General features: G+C 40.0%; 1 protein-coding gene across 1 annotated transcript in view; it reads right to left on the reverse strand.

Annotated features, from left to right (window-relative positions):
• The window catches only part of nrip1b (nuclear receptor interacting protein 1b), a 50,551-nt gene extending 38,875 nt beyond the window's left edge, over positions 1–11,676 (reverse strand). The window contains exon 1 of the mRNA XM_061702881.1: positions 11,271–11,676. The gene's annotated coding sequence lies outside the window, so the exon portion shown is untranslated. The remainder of the gene's footprint in view (positions 1–11,270) is intronic.
• Between the last annotated feature and the right edge of the window lie 856 nt (positions 11,677–12,532).

Consider the following 12,532-nt stretch of genomic DNA (forward strand, 5'->3'; position numbering starts at 1 on the left):
CGGGTTTTTTATAACCAGTATCAATATCAAACCTATGAACTAAAAAGCAATGTGTGTGCAACTAACCCAATTGACTTAATATTCATAAATTAATGTTTCAGCAAAAGTTAAATATAGCATTGTTGAAATTGTTATTTGGGACTGTTTCATCACGTCAAATGGTTTATATTTCCAGGTTTTAACTTGACTTCCTGTTTTAAGCTTGTAGCCTTTTATTTTGAAGAGTAGACACCGGAACTCAGGATTTTGGCAAGAAATGTAACATCACACGGCACCGGTAATTTTTTTAAATGGATGGTACCAATTGCTATATAACGCTGATTCCTTTCCCTACTCACCTATAATGCCTAAGGTTAGTGTTTGTGATCGTGTGAGACAACGTTTATGTGAATTTTGTCCCAATTCATTGTGATGTAAAGTTGCTCTGGTGAAGTTTTGTTTCACTCACCCAATTGACTTCACTGAAGCTCCGTGCGGTTTAGGCTGAGGCTCGGAGCACGTCAGACACTACACATCGTGAAAGCCTCCTTTACACAATATAATCTAATTCCAAGTGTTGCACTGAGGCGACTGGTCATTAATTTTTAACAATGTTATGACACACTTTTGTTCGCCGCCACCACCATTGGGCACAAGCACGTCTTCGTGCACACTCTTCTTCGTTGGTTTTCGCCACTTGTTCTTCGTGGTGGACTATAGGCAACCTAACTGGGAACCAACATTTTTTAATTTGAACTATTCCGGGTGAACCGGAACGTTAGTCCCGGTTCCAATCGGTTCTTAATTCTTGATGCCCAACCCCAATAGCATCTCACTCGTTACAGATAGTTGGGCATCACAAGCTACTCAGTGGTACATAACCACAAAGGAACACATTGTGAGTGGATAGTAATAAATATGATTAGAACATTAGAGTAATATATTACTTGTTGTGTTGTATTATTATTATTATTAATTTCTTATTATCATTTGTATTATTTCCATGTTGAAAAACTTCCCCACTTTATCCTTACGATACAAAGTCGGCACGCTCCACTCTTGTTGTCGTCGCCACGGTAACGTGTGTATCTGGTGGCACACCGCCGACATTTTTTTTTTTTTTACTAACTTTATTGGCCGTCAGATATTTCCAATACTACGTCAAAAGACACGTGACAAGGCTAAAAATAAAATAGCTTTTGGATTAAAATATACTGTGCACGATGGCGACGCGGAGTAAATGTCTTTTGTGGAGCTGATCAATCATCGGAGAATTATGACATTAAAGCCAATCAGTATAAAATGCTAAATATCGGCCGATACCGATCAGCCCGATAAAATAGGTGTAAAGTCTATTATATACTACATGGTTTTGCCTTTTACATTGTTTGGGCACCTATTACGTATTTGTGGATGAACCATTTACAATGTGGAAGTAAACCTGTCAAATTAAGAAAAAAAAGTGTTATGTCCTGTAGCCAAAGGCAGCAAAGAAAAAAAACAGCAGTCATAGAAATCTAGCAATGCAATGCTGCTGATGACAGTTTTGTGAAGTGTCTGTACTAGAGACGAAGCGGCATGAAAAATTAATTTCGTATTGACACAAATGTTTTTCAATCAATTTAATTTTTATAAACTAAAAATAAACATACAAAATTAAATCGAAATGGTTAATTTTCCATCAACTACATACCAATTACCGGTAATACCATTTTTAACAGTGCAAGTGCAATTCTTTAAATTAGGGATTTACTAATACCACTTTCATAGCCAAAATTGTTGAGAAAGTTATTTTTAATCAACTCAGCAATTTCTTGAACTTAAATGAACTTTTTTACAAATTTCAATCAGCTTTATGAACTCATCACAGTACAGAATTTGCTCTTAACAAAGTGCTAAATGATATAAGGTTGAATACTGACTTGGGAAAGGTGTCAATTCTGATGGTGTTGGATCTCAGTGTGGCTTTTTATATGGTAGATCATCTGCTGCACAGGATGGAAACGTGGGTAGGATTAAATGGAACAGTCGTTAAATGGTTCAGGTCCTACACCTGAAGGAAAGGAGTTAAGGTGTCTTTATACTCGCGCGGACGGCTACCGTCCTAACGTCACTGCAGCTATCCCGCACGCAGTTTGCCTTTCTATTCGAGCACAACCCACGCGCGCTGTTTTGAATGTGTGCTGCAGGTGTCCTCCAAGTCGGGGGTGTCGCTACAGCTGGTATTGGCGAGGATGCCAGAGGGTGGAGTTTCCTCTGCATTTTTTGGCCATTTCCGGTTGCTGTTTTTCCTTTCCTTTCCGTAACAAGGAACAAAGCAACAACAATGGCGACCGTAGAACAGAGTCTGCTAGAACAAATGGACCTAGATGACCAGATGATACGTTTAATTATGCTGCAAAATCAATCGAGAAGGCGGCGGCGTAAGGTGCTATGTGGAACCGGGAGGAACGGTGAGTACGTCGTCACAGCATGTGACTAAAACGGACCAATCACGAGAGATGATCTCCGCGGCATTCTACGCGCAGCAACAATTTTTGCCGTGTGTGCGTCAAGCAACGCAGCGGGGCAGCGCGGGCCAGTTCGTCGGTCACGTGATGCAATGTGGCCGTTGTCGGGAGTATAAAGAGGCCTTTATTTTGTAACCATTGGAAGTGTTCAATCTCATCGAATGGCAATGACCTATGGGGTCCCTCAAGGGTACATTTTTGGACCCCTCCAATTCAGCCTGTATATGCTACCCTTGGGCCAAATTCTTCAGAACTTTAATTTTGACTATCATCGCTATGCAGATGACAATGTTATATCCAGGAGTGTCTCCAGATGACTACAATTAAATTAAGGTGCTGTGTCACTGTCTAAAACAAATAACTGGATGAGCCAAAATGTTCTTCAATTAAACCACAGCAAAACTGAGATAATTGTTTTTGGCAATAAAGAAAGAGGATTGCTGTTTTTAATACTTGGAGTCACTCTCTTTAAAAAAAACAAAGACCATGTCCGAAACTATGGCGTACTGATAAAAGAGTCCGACCTGACTTTCAACAGTCACAGCAAATCAATTACTAAAACTGCCTTCTACCATCTGAAGAACATATCCAGAGTGAAGGCTTGCATGTGCCAACCAGATCAGGAGAAGCTCATCCATGCTTTTATCCCCAATAGACTTGACTTGGCCTTTTGACTGGACTCCCCCAAAAGAGCATTAAACAGCAGCATTTAGCTATTATGCTGCACACAAACTGGAATAAGTTGCCAACAGAAGTTACATCAGCCCTGAGTGTAAATGATTTTGGCCCATTACAATTTTTTTACCCCCATGCGTTTTAGAGCATTTCTGCTTTTAAATTATATTTCTTGCACTGTACACTGTATTAATTGTACTTTTATTTTTCTCTTGTTTGAAATGTTTATAAGCTGTTTTTCTTTTGTTTTTAAATGCTTTTAATCATGTAAAGCAGAATTGAGTTACCTTGTGTATGAAATGCGCCATATTAATACATTTTTAATTTTTATTTGCTTTTTTTATTTATATACCACTATTTTTAGACCGAGTACAAATACTATAACAAGTTGACCAATTCACAGATACAAAGTAGCAATACTTGATAATGCCCTTACATCTTGCAATTGTGATGCAAATGTTTTAATAAGATATTGTTTAAAAATTTTAACATTTCTTGAACAGGTCACAAGTTTCACTTAAATAAAACACTCTTTAATGTACAACTTGTCATTGCTAACATTTTACCATTCAACTGCATGTTTTTCTAACAGTGTTGCTGCAACATTTATTTAAAGATAGACTACGACACAAGGCATTTCAGTTGTGTTGTCTCAGTCTTAACACTAAAGGGCACTAGGTAAAAGGATTACATACAGTAGATAAGAGACGAGGAAGAAGAAATAAGAAACGAGGAAGAATCTAGATTCTGGTTGGATGCCATGATACCTCTGTGTTTTAACTACAAAACTACTTGATCACACACACTTGTGTCGCCCGCTCGGCTTTCTTCGCTGCGGCTTTGTGATGGGAGCGGGGCTGGCTTGGCCGGAGCCGAGCAGCACGGAGCCGAGTGGGTGAAGGGGCTTGAAAAGCTTGGTGCTTGCTTGGACAGCCGGACGGCCTCCGTCGCAACCTGAGCGGAGTTCATCACCCATTTTGCAGAGCATAATATTTGATCGAGTCCAGATGTGCAGTATCGGCACAGATACCGATACTGGCATTGGTGCTTCCCTAATATAAATGTGATTTCAAGCTACATTTTGAGCTGAACAATATTCACATGGCTTTAATTCATACATTGAAGTTGGATAAATTCAAGCTTTTAAAAGGACTTTTTATAAACTCCACAACTTTACTCTGGCCTTAGCCATTTCTGCTCAAGGCTCCAAGACCATAGCGGGACCACCGGGGAGCTCTGTCTGGTACTCAAAAGCTGACGTCAGGGCTGCCTAGACTTCAGGGTAGACTTTACACCGATATTATCGGGCTGATCAGTATCGGCCTATATTGCGTGCACAGTATATTTGAATCCAAAAGCTAGTTTATTTTTAGCCTGTCGCGTGTCTTTTGACGTAGTACTGTAAATATCAAATATCTGACGGCCAATGAAGTTATTTATAAAAATAAATACTTTTTTTTTTTTTTTTTAAAGTCGGCGGTGAGGGACAGACAACACGTCGGAGACAGGCAACACGTAATGCCCGGATCAGACTACAAGACAAATTCGCTACTACTGCAATAAAATCTTGTATTCCGATTACACCGCATCGTTTTTTACGACCAACTCAAATGCGACCGCATACACTTGTTACCGTGGCGACAACAACAAGAGAGGATCGCGCCGACTATATTATGAGGACAAAATGGGGGAAAACGTGTGTTGGTGGTCACCGGTGCTCAGGACAATAGAGGACGTTCGTTTAAGGCTTGCTTGAGGTATGTTCACATACTTTTAATAATATACGGCTCACAAGCAGGCAATGTTAGGGAGCCTAGCAAGCTAGCGGTACCACGAACGGTTGGACATAAACATGCCGCCGTTCTGTCGAATCATGCTCTAAGGTTTCGGTGTGGGTGAATTTAATTAAAAATAGAGTAATTTAATTACAGTATGTTAGCACCCATTATTTCTGTCATGTAATGTTGGTTTGACCTGACTGATTAGACTACACGATCTGAGTAGAGCAGTGATTTCCAACGCTTACGGAGTCAATGAACATATTTTACAATTGAAAAATCTCACGGCAAACTAACAAACAAAAATGTCACAAAAAGTGGATACATTAATTACTGTATTTACTTCCTGCCATCTAATAGAAGACCATTCATTTGTCTGTTTATGCTTCACTGGCATAAATAGAGGAACAAAGATACATGATTTATTGTAAATATAATTTTTGGAGCAATTAAGTGCACAAGTATATACAGTAAATGAACAGGTCATTTAAATACACATTCCTCCATCTTGTGATCGGATCGGCGATCGTTTTTTTTTTAAACTTGCTGATCGGTCCCAAAAATCCTGATCTGTAAAGCCTACTTCAGGGCATTTCCCCATTTTCCCTCCACTGCAGGAGGCCAGTTTTTGGTTGACTTAGAACTTTGTACTGGTCCGGTCGGGCCAGAGTCTATAGTTAGGTGGTGGCCTGACACAACGGCGTACTTGCCGCGGGCCATCGGGCCACTGTTAATGTCGAACCTTGCTGGAGGAGCGTTATCAATCCCTTTATCTTGATTCGAACAATGTAATGTACCAATGTACTGCCAATCATAAATGATTGTGATGCACTTGGGAACTATGTACTGTTTTAGAAAAGGGGTGGTTTTCATTGTCATGTAAACGAGCATCCAAAGTGAGTTTTAAGATGCTTTCATTTAAAGTCCCTTGTAAGGAGTCTTTCTTTACCACAAGGGTCATTATTCTTTTGTGTTCAAAATGGTCTTACTGGTACATCAAACATTCATTTCCTGTTGCTGATTTGATCACTACAGCAGCCATTTAGCAAGAAGAAATAGTAAAAGACTCAAAAAATAATTTTAAAAAAATGCTTCGGGATCACTTTGCAATAATCCCATTCTAAACAATGCACTGTATAATTGTACTGTATATATTGTGCCGCAGATCCACCTATTTATTGTTGCCAAGCAACAAGTCAGCTCATCACACTAAATCAACAAGGATTTGGGGTGTTAAGCATATGATAGGGTTTCATCAAACTACTTGGAAAAAGTACTGAAATGACAAATTTATGTGTTCTAATCTGTAAAACTACAAGTACCTCTTAGGAACAAAGTTTTGATCCCGATGTACCCAATTTTACTTTATGGAAATACATCCTGCAGGTCCAACTTTTGACACCTATACTGTATATGCATCCCTGCTCTCTCGTCTCCCCTCCCATCCCTGCTGCCTAGTGCAACATATCCATCATTCATTCATAAATTCTGAAAACGCCTCTTTAGTTAATTGCTGAGGAAAATGTAATTTCAAACGAAAGCTTTTAAAAGATCTCTCTTCACCCCCCTTGTCTGGGGTGATGTAGATGGGGTATATTAGCTGTAAGCTGCGCTGCTGTGCACTGCACTGCTCCGTGTCAAGGAAGTCATACACCCATGTTTCAAGCAGAATGTTACGTAAAGCCTCCCCCTCTGCACCGGCTTACTGCACCAGACACTATGCCCTTGCCTATGCTGCTCAAGGTTCCCAAAAGGACAGGTTGCTAAGAAGTTGGGAAGGACATGGTCCTGCGATAGCCTGCAAAGTGAGGGAAGGACGGCTTCCAGTGACAGCCTTGGACTTTGAATTTAGCGCCAGACAGCCTCATGCATCAATCCCTCAACTTACAAAGACAAGCCACTAACCTTGACGAGGGCAGGGACTCTTCGGGAATGAGTGGCATTTTCACTTAGCCCCCAGCTTCTCCCCTTCACTCCTGGCACATAAAGTGGTTAAAATAAGACACAGCTGAATAACAGCTGACCTCAGTCTCTCTCAACTGTGTGACCCATTGTACTAGCCTTCACCTAAACTTCTTACAGTTACACCATGCCATTTACATTGTGTAACTGGCGACAACACAAATATCATTAAGTATAAGAGGTGCATAACCAATCAAGTCGTTTTGTACATATTTGATGATTCTCAGGAGCAATTACTGCATTATTGCAGACTTGATACTTCAAGTGCGACAAGTGCAGTACAAAGACGAATATCTTTTTCCTTTGTACTTCCTTTGCAGATACAACACAACTGTGCCTCCTGCTATCTCTTGAGAGTCTGTCCTCATTCCTCTTGCAACCCGCCCACTCTGTCACGGCTTTGACATCAGCCTGCTTGTGGCAACAGAGACCTTCCCCTTGTCTGACTGCAGCACAGTCACCACACTGGTAGAGAAACCTTCCTACTGCACCTCTACAGCTGGAGGGCAGCAGCTCCGCTACAGGAGGAGAAGCAGGGGAGGTAGTCACTTCTACTGCATTCCTCTGCTGTGACTACACCGGTCCAGCCAGGAAGGAAGTCAAATCCTCTCACATCATTGCTCAATTCTACATTTCCTCAGTCTAATGTTTCAAAAAGGAGTAGCAGAGATTTTGAGTTGAGCATCTCATAGGTTTGTTTACCTTCTCTGCTTCATTGATAAGCACAGGTGTAATGGGCCTGTTTTTTAAAAGCAGGGGTGGCACTTTGGTAACACGTCATTGACTTAACCTGCATGTTCTCTTTCTTCAATTTAGTGAGCCATTCTCCTGCGGTCTAAATAATTCAAGACTATTTCAATCAGCCACAATCAATGGGTGAAGATAATTTAGGGGCCTGTCATTGTGCCAAGGCCAAGGTGAAGCATGCTTGCAGTAGGGTTGGAGGTGAGGATGAACGAGGGTTCGGGGGGTTGCAGGTGGTTGAAAAGCTATTCAACACTGGCCCGTATAGCTCTCGGGGCTTGCGTTGGAGGCGTCCATTTTTCTTCCTCACACTCAGTCATCCCAGCCTGCATCCAAGAGAGATAGCTGTAAATACGCATTTAGCTGTTCTTGCCTTGTCATCAAAATGAGTCCCATTGACTTTGGTTGCCTTCTGTTCATGACAGAAGCACCAATGGGGGCCAGAGTGATCATCTGTGAATGAGATAATGCCATAACTGAAGAGCTTGCAACAACACAAATCTTCCAAGCAACAGTACACCTAAATAGGGCCTTAAACAATCCAATCCATTTCAGCCATAAATTCACTTAGAAAATGTATCTGAGGTTTTTGTAACTTGTGCATCCTCAAAACAGATTACTGTAAAACACCATGTGGCATGTGAGAAAATCAAGAGCTATCATCTTCTATAAAATACAGTGGAACCTCAAATGCCAAAATCCAATCCATTGTAGGACACTTGTCAACCTCCTGATTTCTTTGGCTTTCCAAAATCTTCCAATATGAAATACTAGATTTTGTAAGAATATGTTCCAGCGTCAAACTGTCACTTTATTCAAACTTGACAAGCAATGTTTTAGAAACATTTTAACATTATTAGTTACTGCAGCTGTAAAATCCGTGCAAGCACATTAACCACCACTTTAATTTTAATAAAATGAAACAATATTTAAACACTATTAACTTTAATCGTGAATAAGGAGAGTGTAAATATGTATCATTTTACAGCTTTAGAGGTCACACAAGCATAAAAAGAAGCTAATCACTAATGTAAAATGTTCAAACAATACACAAAATATCTTTTGATTACAAGTGACAACTTGTGTAGCAGCTAGTCAGTCAGTGGAAAGGTAAAATGATCACTAACAGCTAAAATTAGCAGTAAAATCCAAAGCCTGGATTTCACATTCCCTTATTTTGTGAAGCTTCTGAAGCAAACAGTTCTGAGACATTATTATAGCATTCAAAATCTCTGGGTCCACTCTACAGATAAGTGTTTATTTCAAATATTGATTGAGTACAGTGTTTTTGTACTGGGCCAAATAATTAAAGACATGAGCTCTTTAATTCTTTCATATAAATCTCAGTACAATAACAGGACTGGAATAATTATTAAACTACCAATAAAATTGACATTTAAATAATGGGACTCAATGCATACTGCTTACAAATATAAAGTCCAAACAATTAGAGAAATGAGCTTGAGGTCAAATGGTCTCTGGTATGATTCCCTGCTGGGCTCTAAGTAGATGAGAATGCGCTTCTGTTCCTGAACATCTACTGTCAAAGTGCCCTTGAACAATGTTTAGTGGCCAAAAAACAGTACCGGGCAGCTCCCAGGTCTGCAATAAATCAAAATGTGCAGTAAATGCCCCGACACTTGTTCTAGTAGATTGTGCTTTTGATTTGTTTCCCCCCACAGAGTGACTCAGTGATCCAAAAGTGTGAGGCAAACCTCAAAACTTTCGGATTTTGCGTCTTACACTTGTGACTGACAGATGTAATGAACTATGGAGTTGAAGTTTGTTTTTGATGCCTTTATCTATGGCATGATGTACTACTGTGGCATGAAAATGCTATCGCGCTTCATAATAAATCTAAGTGCCACTTCCGATGACGTCGTAAAGATACTTGCAAAAAGTCACATGGGAAATTGTTGAGTGAATATGCAGCAGCCTCCCAAGAATTGGCATTCGGCAGTTTAAAAGCCCTCTGGTTCTGTTGCAGGCTGTAATGCACATCACTCGAAAGCAGCTTCCAGGATAATAGCAGATAACTCAGTTAACACAACCTACCACCACCAATACAATGCCTATAGATACAGACCACTTTGTAAACAGTAAAACTTTCAAGCATGGTTCTGAATGCGGATGTTTTAGGTTATTGTGGCTACAAAGGGCAAACTGAATAACCTTGAAAATCTTGTCTAGGTTCAGGTCAAATAATTAAGCAGCTTAAATGCTCAACAAAAGGCAGGCTAAATGGTAGAACCCCAGACACAGGATTTAAAAAGTTAGATTTCCCTCTACATTATTCTAAACTTGACTGAGGCTAAATTAGGTTTGTGAAAGGTGGCGCATGAATACACCATTCCTTTGTAGACTTTGATTGCAACATCAGGCAGCTTCTGTGAGGCTTTCAAAGGTGCCCTTTTCAAACCTAGGAGCAAAATGTACTTTGCCTTCTTTAATGTAACTTGTCACAAACCTCAGCGTATGACCTTTCGACTCTGCTCTCAGCCAAAGTCAAATGGAGCAACAGGACATTCAAGGAAACAAACCACCCCACATAAAGGCCAGTCAAAGGCTGCTACTTATACAACGCAAATCTTTGAACTCCAATAACACATGTCATGATGACATGAACATTACAGGATGCACTTCACCAACACCAGAGAAAACAAAAACACTCTCCCTCTCTCTCGCTACCATTTTTTTCCACTAAGAAGCAGGACAAAATTGCCATTTTGTGGCTCATGACCCAAGCCATGCAGATCACATTTAAAGGCCGAATGTTTTTAACAACAACAATAGAAACTTCTCAATTCTAGATCTAAACCCAAACTGTAGTTAAAGTACTTGCTCACTGTCTCCGAGTAGGTGATCTGTAATGTAAAAAGTAGAATATGCAACATATATTGGGAACAAAGTCAAGGAAATATCTAAGCCAAAATATGAATCCTAAACCAAAATATGAATTTGTCAAGTCTGTGTATTGCCATTTAGTACAACCCATCTTGATTCTCAGGTTCACATTTACATTTCAATTTGTATGTCCCCCCCTGCCAAAAACTATCCTATGTCAGAGCCTGTCTGTTGTGTTTGGACCTAAAGTGATGGACTACAGTAACTACTGTTACAAAGACTGAGAACAACCATTCGATGGGGTGGCTTCGATGTTCAACGAGCGGTAATGCCCCTATGATCAATTTGTGACAGTAACGTTACACTAGCAACACAGCACGGTGCTTTCATTTTTCCAATGGCTTTCAAGTTAACGATGTATCATTCTTAACTTGTTTTTTTGTTGTTGTTTTTTTAATCTATAAACATTTTACACACAAAATACGTCTGGCCCGGGACTAGTTTATTGTTCGGCTATGCAGATATCGTCTGTGGGCGGCTTTATACTTCATCACACGTTTTCGGTGATACATCCGTACGCGCCTCCGCTCGCCTTACGACACCCAAGCAACCTCGCCTGCCCTCAATAAAATACGTAATTATAAGACAAAATAGTCCACACAGCGCCCGTTGTGGGTAACAGTGTATACAGTATATCTTTCTTTTCTTTTTTTTTCTTTTTTTTTAAAACCCCAGTGTATGTGACATGAGTGTTTCTCTTGGTACGCGAATCTCCTACCTGCGGTGTCCAGCCAGAGAGGCGCATTAATCTTCGACACGGGTAGGCAAATCCATTGAAAACGGCATGCATCTGTCTTGTCACTCCGGGCACGAGACAAAAAAAATGGCGAGTCGGGCTTTCGACATCAAAACATAAGTCCAGAAATGCCTCAGTGACTCTTTTCTTCGTGCCACAACAGTCCGGGCGGCGGTGTGCTGCGTGCGGCCAGTCTGTGGGAGTTGTTTCTTCGCGGAGTCCCCTCTCGGTGTACTGGAGCACTGAACGGGGACAATCACACTCCTCCTCCCCGCCTGCTGCTTTGACACCACCCTTAAAGGAACACGCACTTACCGCCACCCACACAATAACAACCAAGTGGAGACGACGCCTTGGTTGATTATTAGCAGCTCATTATTTCCAACATTGTCACAATATCTATCCTAAAATACAGTATGCACAAGCAGTTCAACGTTACACATGACGTATTTGTGTTTGAAGGTAAAGTGCCTCTGACGTACGAGGCTGGCGAGAGAGCGAAACAACAGTGACGTCATCTGGTTCGTGTCAACTGGTGTGACGAAGTTGATCGCATACAAGAATGACGACAAACAAAACAAATTATGTTGTAAAAGATTAAAGAGTCGGGGGAAGTACATTTATTGGAAATGACTGTCGATGATAAAAATCACCTTAGAATTACACAAAGAAATACAGGGTCAACAATAGGCCCATATTAAGTAGGTTCGAGATCAGGAATTACTAGTTTTGCCATATTTAGACTATTAGTGTGGAATTTTATACTAATAATTACAACTGTTCATTCATTATCTATTCTGCAAAAGCAATTAAAACGGATTATTCATAGTACTGGATTCATCTGAAACATACAATCCCAAAATTGTATTAAACTATTAAAATGTATTGTTATTGTATTTTTTTTTTCAAAAAGCAAAAAAACGTAAAAAATAAAAATAATGTACTATTGTAGTTAAAATATTACAAATGTTTGGGGGATTTTTTTATTTTTTTAATTCAGTATTTTCAGTGCTGACAGCCAGTCCTAATTTTATATTTGGAGTCAAACGTTTATAAACACTTTCCCAAAATTACAGGCAAGAAACAATTGTTATAATAGTTGGATATGATGGACGAGGTAGGAAACAATGATTTGCGTAGAAGAAGTAGTATCAAATAGGTGAGTTGTATCAAAATTACTTGTTTTCGAATGTCATTGTCAGGACCATTTCTTTTGTTTTATGTGTTCCAGTATTTAAATCTCA

The sequence above is a fragment of the Phycodurus eques genome, chromosome 17 (assembly GCF_024500275.1).
Source record: "Phycodurus eques isolate BA_2022a chromosome 17, UOR_Pequ_1.1, whole genome shotgun sequence".
Taxonomy (NCBI): Eukaryota; Metazoa; Chordata; class Actinopteri; order Syngnathiformes; family Syngnathidae; genus Phycodurus; species Phycodurus eques.